This window comes from Ornithorhynchus anatinus, chromosome 11 (assembly GCF_004115215.2).
Source record: "Ornithorhynchus anatinus isolate Pmale09 chromosome 11, mOrnAna1.pri.v4, whole genome shotgun sequence".
In the NCBI taxonomy this organism is placed as follows: domain Eukaryota; kingdom Metazoa; phylum Chordata; class Mammalia; order Monotremata; family Ornithorhynchidae; genus Ornithorhynchus; species Ornithorhynchus anatinus.
In genome coordinates, this window is record NC_041738.1 from 7,165,209 (window position 1) to 7,184,761 (window position 19,553).

The following is a 19,553-nucleotide window of genomic DNA, read 5'->3' on the forward strand; positions in this document are numbered from 1 at the left end:
CTGGGTTATTTTTCTCCCAAACCATTCAGTCCTTCTTTGAATATTCCTCAAAGAACCTCCAGTGGTTGCCCATCCACCGCTGCATCAAACAGAAACTCCTGGATTTCCTACTGAAACTCAGCCCACAGACTTGCCTCCTCTAATGCCCACCTAGTCACTGTACCTCGATCTTGCCTATCTCACAGCTGACCTTTGGCCTCTGGCCAGGAAAGCAGCCCTCCCTCTTCATATCCGACAGATGATCACTCTCCCTAACTTCAAAGCCTGATTTTAAACATATCTCCTCCTAGAGGCCTTCCCCGACTAACTCCTCATTTCCTCTAATGCCACTCTCTTCCTCTTGGATTTGCACCTATTCACCCCTCCCTCAGCCCCGACACACTTAATAATAATAATAACGTTGGTATTTGTTAAGCGCTTACTATGTGCCGAGTACTGTTCTAAGCGCTGGGGGAGATACCGGGTAATCAGGTTGTCCCGCGTGAGGCTCACGGTCTTAATCCCCATTTTACAGATGAGGGAACTGAGGCCCCGAGAAGTGAAGCGACTTGCCCACAGTCCCACAGTTGACAAGTGGCAGAGCCGGGATTCAAACCCACGACCTCTGACTCCCAAGCCCGGGCTCTTTCCACTGAGCCACGCTGCTACTTATGCCCATCGCCATAATTCTCATTTCTATTAATGTCTGTCTCCCCTTCTAGACTGTAAACTCCCTGTGGGCAGGGAACATCCCCTCATGAACGCTTTTATACTGTACTCTCCCAAGCACCTGGTACAATTCTCTGCACCCAATAAGCATTCGATAAAGATGATTGACTGATTGATAGAAAGAACTAGGATCCTATGGGTGCCGAACTGAGGGTAAACATGTGGTGAGGCAGAGAGGCGGGGGGGAGAAGTCTAACTCGACCCAGCTGAGGTGGGCAAAACAACTTGGGAGTATTTCCAGAGTTTCAGCTGGCGGCGAGAGACTGCAGTCTGCACAACAAGCCACTCCGACCAGGCACAATGAACGCTCTGACTTCTCGGCCCCATTCAGTTCGGCAACCACTGCTCCCCGAAGAACAGGGCTCTCTATTCCCATCGGCCTGCTCTCTCCGTCCCCTAGTTACATACCAGACATGTCTCGCAGAGCAGAGCTGAAACTCCAGGTGGCGGGATCCCAGTTTCATATAAATTAGGCTGGAGAGCAGTATTCAGACACTTTTTTTTGTCTAAATCATGCAAAAATGGGACTTTCTCAAGGGCATAAATCTGGTCAGACCCTAGACCTGAATGTAAAAATGGTCTAGTTTATAGTACAAACATGGAATTATCTGAAAGCACCCCGCTCCCAAACTACCCACCCCGTTTTTGTTTTTTTTTTCGGTTTTATCCATTCTGAATGAAGTGATTTATTTGCAGGGTGGAAAGTACAATAGTGCAGGGAGAAGCAGAGAGGTCCTGATAAAAACTCCCGTTTCACCAAGAAAACTTGTTGTACTTGGAATCAACAGGCGTGCAGACAGACACAGGGCAGAGACCAATAGAAGCATGGATGCACCACTGCCCCAAAGAAATAAAAGTTCAAGGTTTAACCAGCTCCACAGTAGCTGTTGTTCATATCCAAAAGAAAAAAAAGGAATGAGGAAATGTGGGGTGGAAGAAAGAAATGAGGTTAGAGGATAAAAATTAGAGTCCGAGAAAGAAAGCCAGGAAAAAAACTCCATAAACCTTAACGCTGGCATTTCACAGGAGGAAAGTTATTCTAAACACTCAGATTGTGATAAACAAAAATGGTCGCTGTTCTATTTATCCTACTGTCCTAAAGAACAAAGCACTCTGAATTACTGTATTTCAGCTCCTTTACTTTGATATCACTGAGTGAATACCCTCATTTGAAAATTAAACTCTTTCATGCATTTGTTTTTCATGTTTGGAATGCTTAACTTTTAATGATAAGGATCACTTGAATTTGTTTGGGTGCCTGGTGCATGAGGTACCCTGGTAGAGAGAGCGGCAGACACGAATACTGATAACATGCATTGATAGCATAGTAACTTATATCTGCCATCAGGAATCAAGGATTAGATACAATATTTAGGATTTGTTCTTTCGAAAGTGATCAGGAGACGTTATTTACTGAAAAAATTGGTTCTCATTCCACCTCGGCATTTGACCATCCATAAAGGTTAAAGAAATGCTGCTTTCTTTCAAAAAAAACCCCATGTCCTAGAGGGTTTTGCTGTTCTAAATCGAAATAAAGAGAAAGGCAGGAGGTGCATCTCTCTAGCGCCCCCAGGAGGTCATAGCGGGTGTTAACCTCTCAAATCGCCCCACCATCTAAATTCGTGTTCGGGTGTAGGTGAAGACTTGAATTTAATGAAAAGAGCAAATAGCAACCTAATATTAGGGGATAGGTAAGATTAAGAAAGAAATTAAAGAGAGCATGGGAAATAAATATGACACTGAAAAGCTCTTGGAATGAATATCGTATTTGCCAGTAAACTGGAGGAAAGTAATAAGATCGGATCTGACCTGATTATCTTGCATTTACCTCTGCATTTATCACTGCCCTTGACATAGTAGATTGCAAGTTCCTTGAGGGAAGCAATCATACTGACCAACGATATCATATTGTAGTCCCAAGCATTTAGTACAGTGCTCTGCATATAGCAAGCATTCAAAAAATAACATTAATTGATTGAATAATACATTCCATACCTCACAATTATCAATCCACTAGCGAGAATAATTAACAGTGGGGTTTTAGGCTGGCAGTTAACTCAATCATCGGTATTTATTGAGTTCTTGCTCTCTACAACAGTTGGTAGAAATATTCCAAATGATGCAGGGACTCGGAATTCTAGTATTTCAGGAATTGCTGGGTTTGGTCTTGTTTTTTGCCAAACTATCACGTCCTGAGGTGAAGGAGGCTCACCTAATGGAGAAACGCAATAAATGAAAAACACCACATTACATTAACTTCCCACTGTACAGATGTGACACTCGATATGCTCAAACAGATCAATCAATCAGTGATTATTTATTGAGTGCTTACTGTGTGCAGAACAAATAAGCAGTATAACAAACACGTTCCCAGCCCAAAATGAGCTTAGAATCTAGAGGATGAGCGAACAGGGTAATGCGTGGGGATACACACACACATATACACACCCCCTCCTCTCATCCCACATCGCCCCCCGCCGCCTCTGCGTCTATTCCCCATTGTGGCTACCCAGAGTAGATGGTGCTGAATTGAGCTGCAGTTGGAATTTCCCATGTCTTCTTGCTCATGTCTTATCTCTGGCCTGGAAACTCTCCCTTTCCATATGCTTATTCCCTTTCCATAGTAAGAACTTAAATACCATATTAAAAAAAATGACTCCCTTCTGGGGGAAAGAAACAGTATCGTGTCCCGTCGGAAATTCTGAACTCAAGTGATTTATAAACAAGGAAGGACTTATGGATGACTGACCTGTCTTGGAGGATTTTATAATAATTGTGGTATTTGTTTAGCCCCTTACTCTTTACCAGACACTGTACTGAGCTCTGTAGTGGATACAAGCAAATCGGCTTGGACACAGTCTCCATTTTCAGATGAGATAACTGAAACACAGAGAAGTCATTCAGTTGTATTTATTGAAAGCTTACTCTGTGCAGAGCACTGAACAAGGCACTTGGGAGAGTACAAAATAACAATAAGCCAACATATTCCCTGCCCATAATGAGCTAGTTAAGTGACTTGCCTGAGGTCACACAGCAGACAAGTGGCTGAACCTGGATTAGAATCCAGATCCTTCAGACTCCCACGCCCATGTTCTATTTTACATGAGAACATGGAGATGCCCTGCTTGACCTATCAGGATCTCTATCCAGCCTGATGATTTCACCTGAAAAAACATCTGACTGGTGCTGGGAAATTAGGGGACCAGCTATTTTAGGTTGTTTGGTGATCTAGGATGCCAAGAGTCCCCTGAATTCCCAGTTTAGCTCAAGGTATAGGTGGGGTTCTTGTTTCAACTTCAAAATCTATAATGGTTCCAGCTTTTCCCGGGGAAACTAAGGCCCCAAGGCAGATCAGGTCAGCTCAGGCCAGGGTTCCTTCTGAGTCTGGAGAGCAGCTCTTTCAGACAAGAAAAATGAGTGTTAGGTCCATGTGGAGTGAAGCAGAAGAAGAAGGGAAAAATGGAACAGAAGCAACATTAGATTTTAGCTTTTTCTGTTTGCCGAAGCCCTCATTGGAGACCCACTGATCTTCACCCTCTCTGGGGAGTTCTTCCTCTGCAGGAGATGAAAATGAACATGATGGTGGCTTGACCTTTGACCCTGGGATTCTCTTCCAGAACACTTCTCATTCTATGCAGAACCTGATGGGGTTTAGCCTTTAGCTCATGAAACAGTCAGACCTTACCACACTCACTCCCTCCAACTCAGAAAGACCTGACAAGGAAAATCAACTCCCCCCGCAAAAAAATTCACATTTATACTGTGCAGTCCGGGTAGGAGAGGGAAGGGAGAGGGGCAAGGGAATGGATGGATTCTGAATCCAGAAGAAGAATGAGAAATGGAGTCTAACCATGCTATTATGTCGATTCAGGACTGCCTGTGTCTTGCATCATTCTGGTTGATTAACATTGCACCATAGGATAATTCTCAGTCAAACGGGGTGAGATTAGGTGACCTCTCGGGGGAGGGGTCTGTCCACTCAGAGTGGTCTGGGGACACTTCCATGCGTGTCCATCAACTGAGGCAATTGGTGTTAATTAGTGCAGAAAGAATCAATTGTATTTAGCGAGTGTTTCCTGTGTGCATAAGACTGTACTAAGTGCTTGAGGGCATAAAGTATAACAGAGTTGGTAGACACGTTCCCTGCCCGCAAGGAGTTTACAATTTAGAGGGGAAGACAGACATGAATAATAAATTATGGAGAGGTATAGACGTGCTGTGGGGCTGAGGGAGGGGTGAATAAAGGGTATAAATCCAAGTGCAGGGGTGACAGAGAGGAAGAGGGAGGAGGAGAAATGAGAGCTCAGTCAGGGAAGTCCTTTCAGAGGAGATGTGTGAGAATTGATCCTGGATCATAAACTGAACAAACCTCTCTAAATGCCAGGAACTGAGGCACAGAGAGGTTAAGTGGCTTGCCCAAGGTCACACAACAGACAAGTGGCGGAGCTGGGATTAGAACCCACATCCTCTGACTCCCAAGTCCATTCTCTTTCCACTAAGCCACGCACCAACATATCAGAGGGCAGTCTTGTAGGAATATTTTAGCTTAATAAAGGTCATTTTCTACTGGCTGACCAAAATGTGGTATGCTGATAACCACTGGCCTGTGAAAAATGTTTCTTATTTCAGTCATTTTTTTTTTTTATGTAGCCCAATAAAATAATAGCTGTGTGAGCCCTCTGTGGGACAGGACTGTGTCTGACCTGTTTATCTTGAACCTTCCCCAGAACTTAAAACAGTGCTCGACACATAATAAATGCTTAACAAGTACCACAAATAATAGAGAAAGCAAGAAAGCAAGCAAGCAAGCAAGCAATAAACTTTCTGGCAAAATTTTCCCCAGAGACAAAACACAAAGTTTTTGGGTACAGCTTTATCTCCAGTTTCGTTCATCTGTCAATGCTTGGCACCATAAATAGTAGTTTTCAGTGTTTTAAATTACTGATGTGTAGTAATGATAATATTGATGAAGATGATAATGATAAAATGATCATAATAGTAGTACTTGTTAAGCATTTACTATGTTCCCAGTACTGGGGTAAATGTACTGCAATTATAAATCAGACTCAATCCAGGCTCCACATAGGGCTCAGAGTCCAAGGGGCAGGGAAGGAGGACAGGTATTTTAGAGATGAGGAAACTGAATCCTAGAGAAACTTAAACGACTTGCCCAAGGTCACCCAGCGGGCAGGCGGCACGGTCCGACTCCCGGCCCTGTGCTCTTTCTCAGAGACCACACTGTTTCTCTAACAAGGCCTTCCACAGCTGCTGCTACAGGACGACTGCTTCGAGGCGACTAACTGTTACGACTGTAAGCTCTTTGCGGGCAGGGAACGTGTCCACCGACTCTCTTCTACTCTACTCCCTCGCTCCCTTAGTACAGCGCTATGCACACAGTAATACCCTATTAATACCCTATTTATTTTATTGAGGTGTACATCCCCTTGATTCTATTTATCGTGATTAAGTTGTCTTGTTTTTGTCCGTCCGTCTCCCCCGATTAGACCGTAGGCCCGTCACCGGGCAGGGATTGTCTCTATCTGTTGCCCATTTGTACATTCCAAGCGCTTAGTCCAGCGCTCTGCACATAGTAAGCGCTCAATAAACGCTATTGAACGAATAAATGCTCGATAAATAAAAGCGATTGTTTCCATCCGCACCGATAAACACAAACTGTCTCAGTTGACGGACACGCTCGGAAGTGCCCCTAGACGACTGGGCCTGGCCAGGCCCCTCCCCAGAGAGGTCACCCGACCTCGCCCGTTACAAATGAGAATTATCTGAAGGTACATTTAGTGACGTGACTCCAACCAGATGTTGCTTTTGGCCATCTTGCAATACCAGCTAACTGCTCATGAGGGAGTTGCCAGGTCAGCAACAGCCAGTGAGTATCTGTTGAGCCCATGCTGTAGCCCAAGTGCCGTATTAGATGTTGGAAATGTCCTTTTAACTTGGTTATTCATTCCTTGTTTGGGTTCCGAACGGGAAACCGAGGTAAGCCAGGAGGACCGAAGTGAACAGTCCAGAATACTACGGACCGAAGAAAGAGAAGAGACCCCAAAGGCACACAGGATCTCTTTAGAGGGATAATAATAATAATGATGATTTTTTAAGTGCAGAAAGAATATATTATATAATATATATTTATACTATCATGTATATATTTAATGAATATATATTAAATATACATATATTTATTATTATAAGTGCTTACTATATAATAATGTTGGTATTTGTTGAGCGCTTACTAGGTGCCGAGCACTGTTCTAAGCGCTGGGGGAGAAACAGGGTAATCAGGTTGTCCCACGTGGGGCTCACACGCTTTTAATCCCCATTTTACAGATGAGGGAACTGAGGCACAGAGAAGTTAAGGTTCATGCCCACAGTCACACAGCTGACAAGTGGCAGAGCCGGGAGTCGAACTCATGACCCCTGACTCCGAAGCCCAGTCTCTTTCCACTCAGCCATGCTGCTTCTCCAGTACTATATGCCACTTTACTAAGCCCTGGGGTAGATAATCTGGTCTGACCTGCTGATCTTGCATCTATCCCAGCACTTAGAACAAAGCTCGACACATAGAAAGCACTTAACCAATATTTCATTATTATTAATATCTTTATTTGTCTGCTGTGTGACCCTGGAAAAGTCACTCACTTCTCTGTACCTCAGTGACCTCATCTGTAAAATGGGGATTAAGACTGTGAGCCCTGTGTGGAACATAGACTGTGTCCAAACTGATCAGCCTGTGTCTATTCCCACCGCTCAGTACAGTGCCTGGCACAGAGTAAGTGCTTAAGAAATACTACTATCATTATTATCGTCGTGATCGTTACCGTCAATCAGAGAGGCTTAGTGGGAAAAGTGTGGTGGGCTTGGGAATCGGAAGAAGTGGGTTCTAATCCTGGCTCTGCCACTTGCCTACTGTGTGAACTCGGGCAAGCCACTTCACTTCTCTGTGCCTCAGTTACCTCCTCTGTAAAATGGGGATTAAGACCGGGAGCCCCAAGTGAGACAACCCGATTAGCTTGTAACTACCCCAGCGCTTAGAACGGTGCTGGTCACATAACGAACGCTTAAATATCATAATTATCATTATTATTATCAATCACTCAATCATTTGTATTTGTTGAGCACTTACCGTGTACAGGGCACAGTACTAAGTGCTTCGGAGAGTACAACGCAAAAAAATATAACAGACACATTTCCTGCCCACTGTAATACTTACTGCTATGTTCCCTGCCCTCAAGTAACTTAAAGTCTAGCAGAATGAAAACTTGTTCACCCTGTTCCCCCTGCTAGGAACTCCTTTCCTCCCCACATCTGACAGACCATTGTTTTCCACCTCCTAAAATCTCACCTCCTCCGTCAAGCCTTTTCCAGTTTTTTTTCCCAGCACCAGAAACCATAGAAACTCAGCTTACACACTTATATACTTATTCACACCCATCCTCTCTCGATAAACTCATCAATGGTATCTATGCTTATGTTTATTCACTTGGGCATACGATTATTTATTTTGACCGCTCGAGTTTTTTAGACATGAATATTTTTATGTCCGCCCCCTCCATTAAAGTGGAAGCCGCTCATGGGCAAAGAAGGTATCATTTCTTTATTCTGTACTTCCCGACCGTGTAGAGCAACCAGTGGACACTGAAGCAGCGTGGCTTGGCGGAAACAACACGGGCTTGGGAGTCGGAGGTCGTGGGTTCTAATCCCGACTCCGCCACTTGTCAGCTGTGTGACCTTGGGCAAGTCACTTCACTTCTCTGTGCCTCAGCTGTAAAATGGGGATTAAGACTGTGAGCCCCGTGTGGGACAACCTGATTACCTTGTATCTACCCTAGCGCTTAGAACAGGGCTTGGCGGATAGTAAGCACTTAACAAATACCGGCATTATTATTAGTATTATTATTAATAATAAATACTATTAGCACTATTACTGCTACTATTACCTCTATTTCTACTACGCCTCGGTTCTTAATAAATATTATTACTGCTACTACTCAGCCCTTAATAAATACTATTATCACTATGACTCACTGCTTAAAAAACACTATTACGACAACTACTCGGCACTTAATACGTATTAATGAGCATTTTATAAATACCGTTACTTCTCCTATCGCTTCTACTACAGATGCTGCTGTTACTAGTACTAGCGTGGCCTGGTGGATTGAGCGTGAGCCTGGGATTCAGAAGGTCAGGGGTTTTAATCCCCGTTCTGACCCGTGTCTGCTCTGTGAAACTTGGTCAAGTCATTTCACTTCACTGGGCCTCAGTTACCTCATCTGTAAATTGGAGATTGAGACTGAGAGCCCCACGGGGATCAGGGATTGTGTCCAACCCAATTTGCTGGTCTCCACCCCAGCACTTAGAACAGTGCCTGGTTCCTAGTAAGTGCTTAAGAAATACCATAATTATTATTATTACCACTACTATTTTCTCAAGGAAACCAAAACCTTCCCAACTGTTCTTTCTAGCTTCCCGTAGAAAGCCAGATCCACCCCGGGCTGGGTGGATCATTTGTCTGATACAGTAATGAAATTCCTTTTGGTCTATGTTCCTTAAGCTCACCTTATTAAGGGAGGAATGAGTTGATTGGGAAGCAGCACAGCCTAGAGGCAAAAGCACGGGCTCGGAAGGCAGAGGGCGTGGGTTCTAATCCCGGCTCTGACACTTGTCTGCTGTGTGACCTTGGGCAAGTTACTTAATTTCTCTGTGCCTCAGTTACCTCATCTGTAAAATGGAGATTAAAGCTGGGAGCCCAGTGTGGGACAACTTGATTACCTTGTATCTACCCCAGTGCTTAGAACTGTGCGTGACACATACCATTAATATTATTATTATTTGGATCTCTCCGTAATAGATTTAATCATATTTAAAGTGAAACTGTAGGGATCAATTTGGGATGATATGGGGGACTTTCTCTATACAGGAGTCCTTTAAAGGTGCAGTAGATTTCAATAAAAACCTGCTTGAAAGCTGCCAAGGGCAGATTTTGAAGTCCCGTTAACAGGGCTACTTGAGGGAGAAAGTTGTCATGTCCCTCTATTCCCTCGCCTTCCTGCCCTGCCACCTCCCTCTTCCTCCAAAATGATTCACTTGATGATTTGATCGATATAAAAGAGATGTGCAGAGGTGGAAACAGCCTGGTATTGAAGACAGAAAGATAAATCAGGTGCCCAGCAATCAGACTCCCCTCTAAGTCCCCTGGTCGGCGTGGTGGGAGGTTCTATTAAGGTGTTTTTCCTCTGTAACCTCTGTTTCCCTCTCTGAAAAAATGGGGATAAAAAAGTTCCTTTATTTTTAAAACTCCTGGAACCCCTAAACAGATTCACAAAATAATTAAGTATGCTCTTGGAGGAAGATGGGCACTTGGCAAAGACAACATTTCTTCCCAATCACTAAGAAGTTTAGAGCATTTTGGCCCCACAGTCTTAATTGGGACTTTCTAATAACAATAATAATAATGATATTTGTTAAATGCTTGCTGCGTGCCAAGCGCTGTTCTAAGCACTGGGGTAGATAGTCAAGTTAGCCAAGTTAGTCAGGTTGGACACAGTCCCTGTCCCACACGGGGCTCACACTCTTCATCCCCATTTTACAGATGAGGTAACTGAGGCCCAGAGAAGTTAAGTGACTTCAAAATCAATCATGCAGCAACAGTCAACTGGCCACAGAAGCACTTGGATGGAGCAAAGGACCTGGGAGTCAGAAGGACTTCGATGCTAATCCCGGCTCTACCATTTGTCTGCAGTGTGACCTCGGGAAGGTCACTTGATTTAGCTGTGCCTCAGTTACCTCATCTGTAAAATGGGGATTAGGATTATGAGCCCCACGTGGGACAGGGACTGAATCCAACCTGATTAGCTTGCATCTACCCCAGCATTTAGAATACAGCCCGGCATGTAGTGAACACATAAAATACAGTTAAAAAAATGCAAAAGCAACCACCAACTCCCCTAGAAGCTTTGGAGCCCAGCTCTCCGAAATAATAATAATTTTGTTTTTTGTTAAGCACTTTCTATGCGCCAGGCACTGTACTAAACACTGAGGTCCATATGCCTGGGCCAACTTGCTTTCGACCCTTTTCAAATTGGATGAATTCTTGCAGCGGTCTTCCCTGGGAGGTGGGGAAATCCCAGCCCTGAAGATCTCCCCACACCAAATGGATATATTCCCTTCCCTCCTCTCATCTCCCCTGAACAGTTTAGGGTTTTGCCTTCCTGGAGGCAGGAGGCTGGACATTTTGACCTCTTAAGGTCCCGTTCTGTTCCAGGAAAGTTTCTCTGACAGCTGTAACACTCAACAATGATGTGAACCTTTTCTGGTTCAAAGGCATTTATTTGAGTGCTTAGTGTGTGCTAAGTACTGTACTAATTGCTTGATAAAAACTCTTGGAATATTTTAAACGAGGGAAAATGATTTCACTCCTAAGGCTGCCCTCTAGACCCCCCTCTCCTTCATTGGGCTCAGCTTTTTGTTTTAAAAAAAAAAAAAGCTGCCCGATTCTAGAGAGGCTGTTTGCTCAGCTTGCTTCAGGTGCTGCCTGTTTGTACCGTCTGAAAAGGGAGGGTTTCTGCTCTGTTTGGTTTTCCTGATCTCCTCCCGAGCTGTTTAATGGACAACCAGTGCGTTTTATTTATCTGACAGGGTTTCGTCATATTGTTTCAGGTTATCAGCACTCTCTTGCAGATCATATTACTGCTTGTGCCAGGATTTGACCCTCAGTAGGGTTCACTTTAAATCACATCCTTATCATTACTGCAGTGATAAATAGAGATGCTTTGGAGGCAGTATACAGATTATTTATTTAGTACCTCTCTGTATCATGTTTTATACAGCCAGGGATCAATGTCAGACCTTTATGGATATAGCTTAGGTTGCATTCAGGAACTACAACCCGGAGCCCCTTAAATAATGTTAACTTAATAGCTGACATTTTTATGAAATCAGTCTGGGAGGAGGGGGCGGCGGGGGCGAGGGGTGAGCAGAGGAGTTCTGGGCTTCCTGGGAATGATTTTGATTTCCAGTTTCCGCCTGGAATGGGTGGGTGGGGAAGTGGGGGTGGAGGAAGGGCAGATGAGTTGTGCCCAGCCGTGAGAAAGATCTTGATTTCCAGTTTCGGCCGCAACCCACAGGGAGGTTTTGCTTTAGCCATATGTCCCTAGGAGGGAGATCTGCCGTTAAAGCAGAATCAAGATGCTCTTTAGAGAGAAAGGATGGGACGGGGTGGGTGGGGAGAGGGAGCAGGGGAGGCGGGGCGGGGAGACATGGGAAGCCGTGTAGCCTAGCAGAAAGAGCACGGGTCTGGGAGTCAGAGGACAAGGGCTCTAATTCTGACTCCGCCACATGTCTGCTGTGTGACCTTGGGTTAGTCACTTCACTTTTCCGGGCCTCGGCTACCTCGTCTGTAAAATGTGGACGAAGACTGAGAACCCCCTATGGGACAGGGTCTATGATCCATCCGACTACCTTGTACCTACCCCAGCGCATAGAACAGTACCTGGCACATAGTAAGCACTTGACAAATACCACAGTTATCATTATATTATTGTTGGTGACTTTGCTCCCTCCGCCCAGTGATTCACATTTCGAGAAATGAGAAATGACACCCCGTCCCGGCTAGAACCCGCTTCGGGACCCCCTCTACTTTTCTCTCCTGGAGCTCCCAGGAGTAGCCCATGGGATCCAGGGGATGGAGGGGGAAGGTGCCCCCCACCCTCCCCCACTAGGCCGGCCCCCAGGGGCTCAGTGTCCCTTCCAACTGGAGCAGAAAGAATCGGCTTTTGATCTATTCGACAATTGGAATGCAAATTCTCTTCCATCTCCTGGATACCTGGGACTGTCCCCATTTCTCATTACTGTAATCTGCAGGCCTCGTGCACTGCATGACAAAAACAAAGATTCTTTCCGTTTAAAGGAAGGTTTCCATGCCCTCCTATCCTAAACCCTTGCTCCGTGGGGCTGAGAGATAGTGGATCGGATTCTGACCGAAGTCCTAATTTCCTCCTCCGTCTCCGAGGGGGGTTACCGCTCTCGGTTTTAGGTCCCGGACGCAAAAGACAAACTTGGTGTGAGGCCGGCTCTCCGGGCAGAAATTGGCCAGGGAGTCGGGACCCTCACGGTGACAGCTTTAACAGAATGGATCCGAACCTCAGTCAGTCCTCAGGACCATCCAAACCGCTTATTATTCCAGCCAAAGGTGACGTGAGCTCTCCGGGAGTGAAAGGAGTGTCTGCCTCCCCTGTTAGAATGTCAGCTCCTCGAGGGCAGGGGACAGGCCTACTGACTCCATTGCCCTCTCCCACTTGCTGACTACGGTGCTCTGCACACAGTGGACTCTCAATAAATTTGATCATAGAAGCAGCATGGCCTAGTGGAAAGACAACAAGCCTGGGAGTCATAGGACTTAGGTCTAAACCAGTTTCTGCCACTGTCTGCTGTGTGACCTTGGGCAAGTCACTTCTCTTCTCTAGGCCTCAGTTTCATCATCTGTAAGAAGAGGATTAAATCCTACTCCCTCCTCCTCATACAGAGAGACCCAAGTGGGACAAGGACTGTGTCTAACCTGATTATCTCATATCTACCCCAGAGCTTAGTACGGCACTTGGCCCATAGTAAGCTTAACAAGCGGCATAATTATTATTGATTGATTGATTGGCTGCCACCTGATTCCTTTCGGATTGCCGCCTTCTTCAGGCTGGACTTTTCCACCGTAGCCCTGGGCTGGCACGAAATCACCCTCCTTCCTGGGTAGGTCTTGCTCGGTGTTGGCAGAGAACGACCCAGCTAGGGACATCGGTTCTGCTTCTTTCGGAGACCAACCGCCCAGATTCTGGAGGGGAATGCTTCCCTTCCTACCCCTTCCCCAGAGGCCTGACTCATAACATTTTTTTCTTTGAAAATGGGGAAAATGAGAGGTTCAGAATTCTTTTATATCCCTCCCCAAACTTTGTTTCAAATCGGTGGAGACACATCTCTTTAGCTCTCTCCTTCCCTCTCCCATTCTTCCCCTTGCCCCAGAGGATTAGCTCACTGCACTTCTTTTTAGACAGAGGACAATGAGGGGTTCCGAATTATTTTATATCCTTCCCCAAACTCTCTTTCAAATTGGTGGAGACACTACTCTTGAAGATTGTCCTTCTCTTCCCCCCATCCTCCCTCTGTCCCCAGAGGATTGGCTCATTGCCGTTCTTCTTTAAAACGAAGGTAGAAAGATAACTAGGCCCTTAGCCTTCCTTCCCTTTATCCAACTTAAAATGCCTTATGGAGCCCTATAGAGGAAAGGCGGGATTGAAATGAAGGAAAGAAATGATCAGACACAGATAGGATGGAGTCCTCACGGCATTCAGAGTGGTGGGGAGTTATCTAGAGCCTGCCGGATGAGACCTGTGTTCAAAGGTGAAAGGCTTTAAAGGTGAGAAGTGTATTAACACAGGAAATGAGACCCTCCTCTCCTGATAGACAGTTACAGATATTCTCGGGGCCTGCTGAGAGATTGCTTTAACTCACACTCCCGTGTGAAGACATTAATATTGCTCCATCACTGAGCAGCTGAAATGTCCTATAAATCTCCATTTAAAGGCAAATTTGTAAACAATAAAATGTAGAAGCAATAACATTTTAATTCGTATTGAACATGCCCCCGGTAGAGAGTTATTTACAACACCGTGTTAAATGTTAAAACACTTCAGCAACTCACCTTATGGGCTCTTAAGATTTAGGGAAAAATGTTAAGTGGAGGAAAGCCATGTTTATGTAACACAGGGCTGATTCACAAACCAATCCAAGGCAGAGGCCTGACTGAAAGATCCTCTAGAATCATCAGCTTGACTAACAGCTGTTTCTCTCCACAATGCAGTTTCACACAATTAACCTATGAATTTGGTCAACCGGATCAGGACTCCTTAGCGATCAGGCCAAAAGAAAAAGACTCTTCCCACCCCCTCCCCACTAGGTAAATTATTCATCTGAATTATCTAGATAATAGTCTGCGGTCTTTCTTTTATTTTGTCACTCAGGAACAACCATGATCCTATTAGGTGAAGAGCTCAGTGGTTAGTTTCTTAAAGGAAAAAAAAACTTTTGATATCCTCAACTTCAGTTAATTACTTTTTAATGATGCACCACCAACTTGGGCCTGGGAATCCTATACGCATCCAAGATTTTTGTCAACAGTCGAGATGCACTGATACACAAGGAAGGAGAAATCTGAATCAAGAAGGCCAGATTATCCTCCAGGAGGTTGGTGGGCAGAATGCAGCAGTGAACATTTATTGCTATTGTTCTTGTCTGTCCGTCTCCCCCGATTAAACTGTAAGCCCGTCAAAGGGCAGGGACTGACTCTGTTACCGATTTGTACATTCCAAGGGCTTAGTACAGTGCTCTGCACAGAGTAAGCGCTCAATAAATACTATTGAATGAATGAACATGTGGCCAATTTAAGTTTTCATGGGAGGTTTTAAGCTCCAACTTTATATGTGTGTGAGACTTGGATTTTCTGCTTATGTCATTTCTGACTTCTTAAGTAGCTTGTCAGCATCACTTACAACAGTATGGATATGAGTTTGGGATTTTAAAGATAATCACCAATAATGAGATGTGATCCAGGTGGGAGTGATGCTGGAGAAATTGTTGGGTGACCAGTGGGTAGAGTAAAGCCTGAATCAGGCCGAAATCAGGACGAGGCTAAATCTTTGGGTCCCCAGCTTGGGTTGGAAGTCTTCCCCGGCTGGCCAAAGGAGTGGGAATGGCACGAGCGTGGACCAGCTGTTCCCATCCCTGGACCATGCCCAGAGCCATGCCACCCTGCTGCAAGAGCCGACGAGGTTGCTGATAACTGCTAGTCGCCTGGCACGCTGAAATCTGGCCCCTGGCAAATTGGATCCCAGAACATGCTTAGACAAAGGCACATATGCCTGAGAGAGTCTGTTGTGCGTAGTAGCATAGCCTCGTGGATAGCGTATGGGCCTGTGAGTCAGAAGAAGCAGGTTCTAATCCCAGCTCCACCACGTGTCTGCTGTGTGACCATGGGCAAGTCATTTCTCTTCTCTGTACCTCAGTTGCCTCATCTGTAAAACGGGTTTTAAGAATGTGAGCCCCTTGTGGGACAGGGACTGTGTGTGACCTGACTGCTTAGAACAATGCTTGACACACAGGCCACATGGACTACGGTTTTGCTCCATCATGTCTTCCAATCAATCAATGGAATTGCTTGCTTACTGTGTGCAGAGCACTGTCTTAAGTACTTGGGAGAGTACAATATAAGAGAATTGGTAGACAAGTTCTCTGCCCATTAGGAGCTTACAGTCTAGAGCGGGAGAGAGGCATTAAGACATTTCAAGCATTTATCCTGTCCTCGTCTATGGTTCCCCAACTTTAGTTCACCCACAGAGTAGCTGTTGGGATATTCTGCTGGCAATAGCGTCTTGTGATGAACACTGGTGATCAGACATTGTTCCAGGACCTCAGTGCTGTTGACCCTGTCTTTCTATTAGCTGATGGAATGTTCTAGAAGTTGGATAGGTCACCCGTGTTAGAGCTGGGTCTCCCAACTACCAAGAAATTTAGACACCAAAGTTTAGACATCGAACTAAGACACCTTAGTTTTTAGTTTGATATTCTGCTGGGCCCACGCTGTCTAGGTGCCCAACTTTCAGCTGGTCTGTCCTGTGGCCGTTTTGGACACAGCACTGGACACCTTTATGTCTGGTGTTTTCATTTGAAGTTCTCAGCTTCCTTCCTGCCACTCAGAAACAGGCTCTGTTGTTTCTAGGGCCCTGGGAGGGGAACACGAAAGCTCTGGAACAACATGGGAAAAGTAGGGGATCCCACCTGGAAAAGAAATTAGGTTAATAATAATAACCATAATAATAATTATGGTACTTGCTAAGTGCTATGTGTGTAACACTGTTGTAAGCACTGGCGTAGATGCAAGTTAATCAGGTTAGCCACAGTCCCCGTCCCACATGGGGCTCACACTCTTAATTCCCATTTTACAGATGAGGTATCCGAGAAGGTAAGTGATTTGCCCAACGTCACACGTCAAGTGGTGGAGCTAGGATTAGAACCTAGGTCCTTCTGACTCCCAAGTCCGTGCTCTATCCACTAAGCCGTACTGCTTAGGTTCGGAGCAGAGTCAGACGGACTTCAACAAGGAGTTGCTTGTGACATGATTATGTTTGAGTGGGCCCAGTGAAACACGGGCAGCTTCATGAGCATCTCAGTGTCTGGCATCTGCAGGGCTGTGCTGTTGTTGGCCTCTCATTGGACATACCTAAAGGTTCCCGTCCTTTAGCCGCAAGTACAGAATCCGCCGACGGCCAAGTTAGTGTACGCAGGAGAGCACACCACACCTTTTCTCTTCTACCACCCGCTACTGAAAATGGAATTTTTCCCGGTTATTAAAAGGCTGAAACCTACTGAACTGACCCCTCGAACTTTTCACCAAAACAAATAACCCAACGTTCTTCCTGAGAGAAAAACAATTACTCGGCCGGAGGAAGTTTCATCTGAAACAGGAACACGATTTTCTACTAAGAGGGATAAATACCCATTTGGGCCCAAGGGGTCAAAGTTCACCTGCGCCCTCGTAACCACGGCTACACTTCAACGCGGTCCGAAGCCAGATCTCTGAGGCGGAGAGGCTGTTTCCTGATTGGGCCTATCGGCGTGGGGGAGGAGAAGCGTTCAGGCAGCTATATCGACCCCACACAATACAGCCTCCTAAAAAAGTTACGGTGGCTACATACCTTAAAATACAAAGCATTCACTCAATACTGTAGATGGAGCAATTATTTTTTATGGCAACGGGTATTTAGTCATGTCATAAAAAGTCTCATGAAACTCCCAGGAAAGCAGCCATTTAATATGGGAATTACAAGACTTGAAGGCCCAGGCCCTGTGGCATTGTCAATAAGGCATTTCCCATGTGACTAGGGCCCTCTAGTGCCTGGAGGGGAAGGGAGAAGGGGAACTGTTCAGCCCAATGCTTAGTGTAGTGCTCTGCGTTCGGTAAACGCTCAATAAATACCATTACTACTAGTAGACCTACCCTGCCTTCACCCTTCCAGGCTGAAGAGGGGATGGAGATCTAATCAAGATCCCTCAGAAATGGAAGGAAGTCCCCTCTGACCCCGTGCTGGGAGATCAGGTCTTGGCCCTCCCTCAGACCTCCTGGAATCACTCTCGGGGCTTCTGTGTGGCAGAGCTGGGCTTCTCCCCTCCGGATCAGGGTTTAGGCGTCGTAGGGTTGGATTTCCCAATTTTTGGCCTCCAAATTCCAAGTCCTGAATCACCACTGGAAGTTCCTCGAGGGCAGCGATCGTGTGTACTCTCTCTACTGAACTCTTCCAAGTGCTAAAAACAGAGCTCGAGCTGTACCATTCGTTGGCTGATGTGTCAGTACCACTAATTTCTGTGCCACCAATCGACTAATGGTATTTATTGAGCTCTTACTACGACTAGAACACTGTATTAAGCACTTAAGAGAGAACAAAATTTATCTGACTCACTCCAGCTATTGAGGGCTCCCTAAAACATAAATTCCAAATTTCCAACATAACTCAAGAGTCCGCCATTTCATATGCTCGGTTAAATTTGATATCGCAAATGAATTTTATGCTAAAACAGAATCCAAATATTTCTTTAAGGCCAGAAATGGCCCAAGTTTCAAAGAACTCTGAACTTAATAATCCATTTCATCCTCAAAACTGTGAACGTGGTTTTAGGAAAATCCTCATTTAATAGTGATATCTCCTAGAGTAATGCACCCTTTCACAATCCTCTTTAGCTTAGTCAGCTCGAATAAAAAAGGATAACAGGATTTCAAAATGAAGACACTATCAAAGAAATGTAATAAGTATCATTTTCATAAAGGGAATTTAGAGACCGAAATATTCCTATTAGTATCACCGTGCCATTGATCAGTTTCATAAAGTGCTAGGAGAGTGTGAAATCTGAAGAGTAATTACCATTTACAAGATGAACACGAGCTTATGTTTCATTTATGGTCTTTTTTCCATTGCTCCAGTTTAACATTGAATTTGATAAGCTTTTGTGCAGTGTTCTTCAGAATGTCCGATTGGCTTAGACTCTGAGAGTGGATAAATTCTAGGGATGATTTAAAGGAGACACTGTGAAATGACGTTCTCAAAGACCTGTGGAAAGAAAAGGCCCCTGTGTTCTTTAGGCATTCATTTTAGAAAATGAATATGGTTATCAAGTTCACATTGCCCAATCCAATAAATGGCCAGACGCTACTTCTCCCCACTTGCAAAACCTTACTAAAATTACATCTCCTCCAAGAGACATTCCCCAACTAGGCCCTTTCATTCATTAATTCATTCAATTATATTTACTGCACGTTTACTGTGTGCAAAGCACTGTACTAAGTGTTTGGGAGAGTGCAACGTAACACCGAACGGACACAATTCCCTGCCCACACGAGTTAAGAGTCTAGCCCTCTTTTGCCCTGCTTGTTCTCCCTCTGCATCTCTTATACACCTGGATCTGTTCCCTTATAGCTATTGATATTCACCTCACCTTCAGTCCCACAGCACTTACATACGTTATCCATAATTTATTTTAAAGTCATTCTCCTCCTCTAGGCTGCAAGCTCCTTGAGGGTAGGAAATATGCCTACCAATTCTGTTGTACTGTACTCTTCCAATAAGAAGCAGCATTGCCTAGTGGATAGAACATGGGTCTGGGAGTCAGAAGGTCATGGGTTTTAATCCCAGCTCTGCCACTTTTCTGCTGTGTGAATTTGGACAAGTCACTTGATTTCTCTGGGCCTCAGTTCCCTCGTCTGTAAAGTGGGGATTAAGAGTATGAGTTCTATG

The 19,553-nt window shown here is 45.0% G+C and overlaps 1 long non-coding RNA gene across 1 annotated transcript in view; it reads left to right on the forward strand.

The window, feature by feature from the left end:
- Positions 1-6,508: 6,508 nt before the first annotated feature.
- Positions 6,509-19,553, forward strand: part of LOC120638668 — a 31,614-nt gene continuing 18,569 nt past the window's right edge. The window contains exon 1 of the long non-coding RNA XR_005660513.1: positions 6,509-6,592. This is a non-coding gene — a long non-coding RNA (uncharacterized LOC120638668). The remainder of the gene's footprint in view (positions 6,593-19,553) is intronic.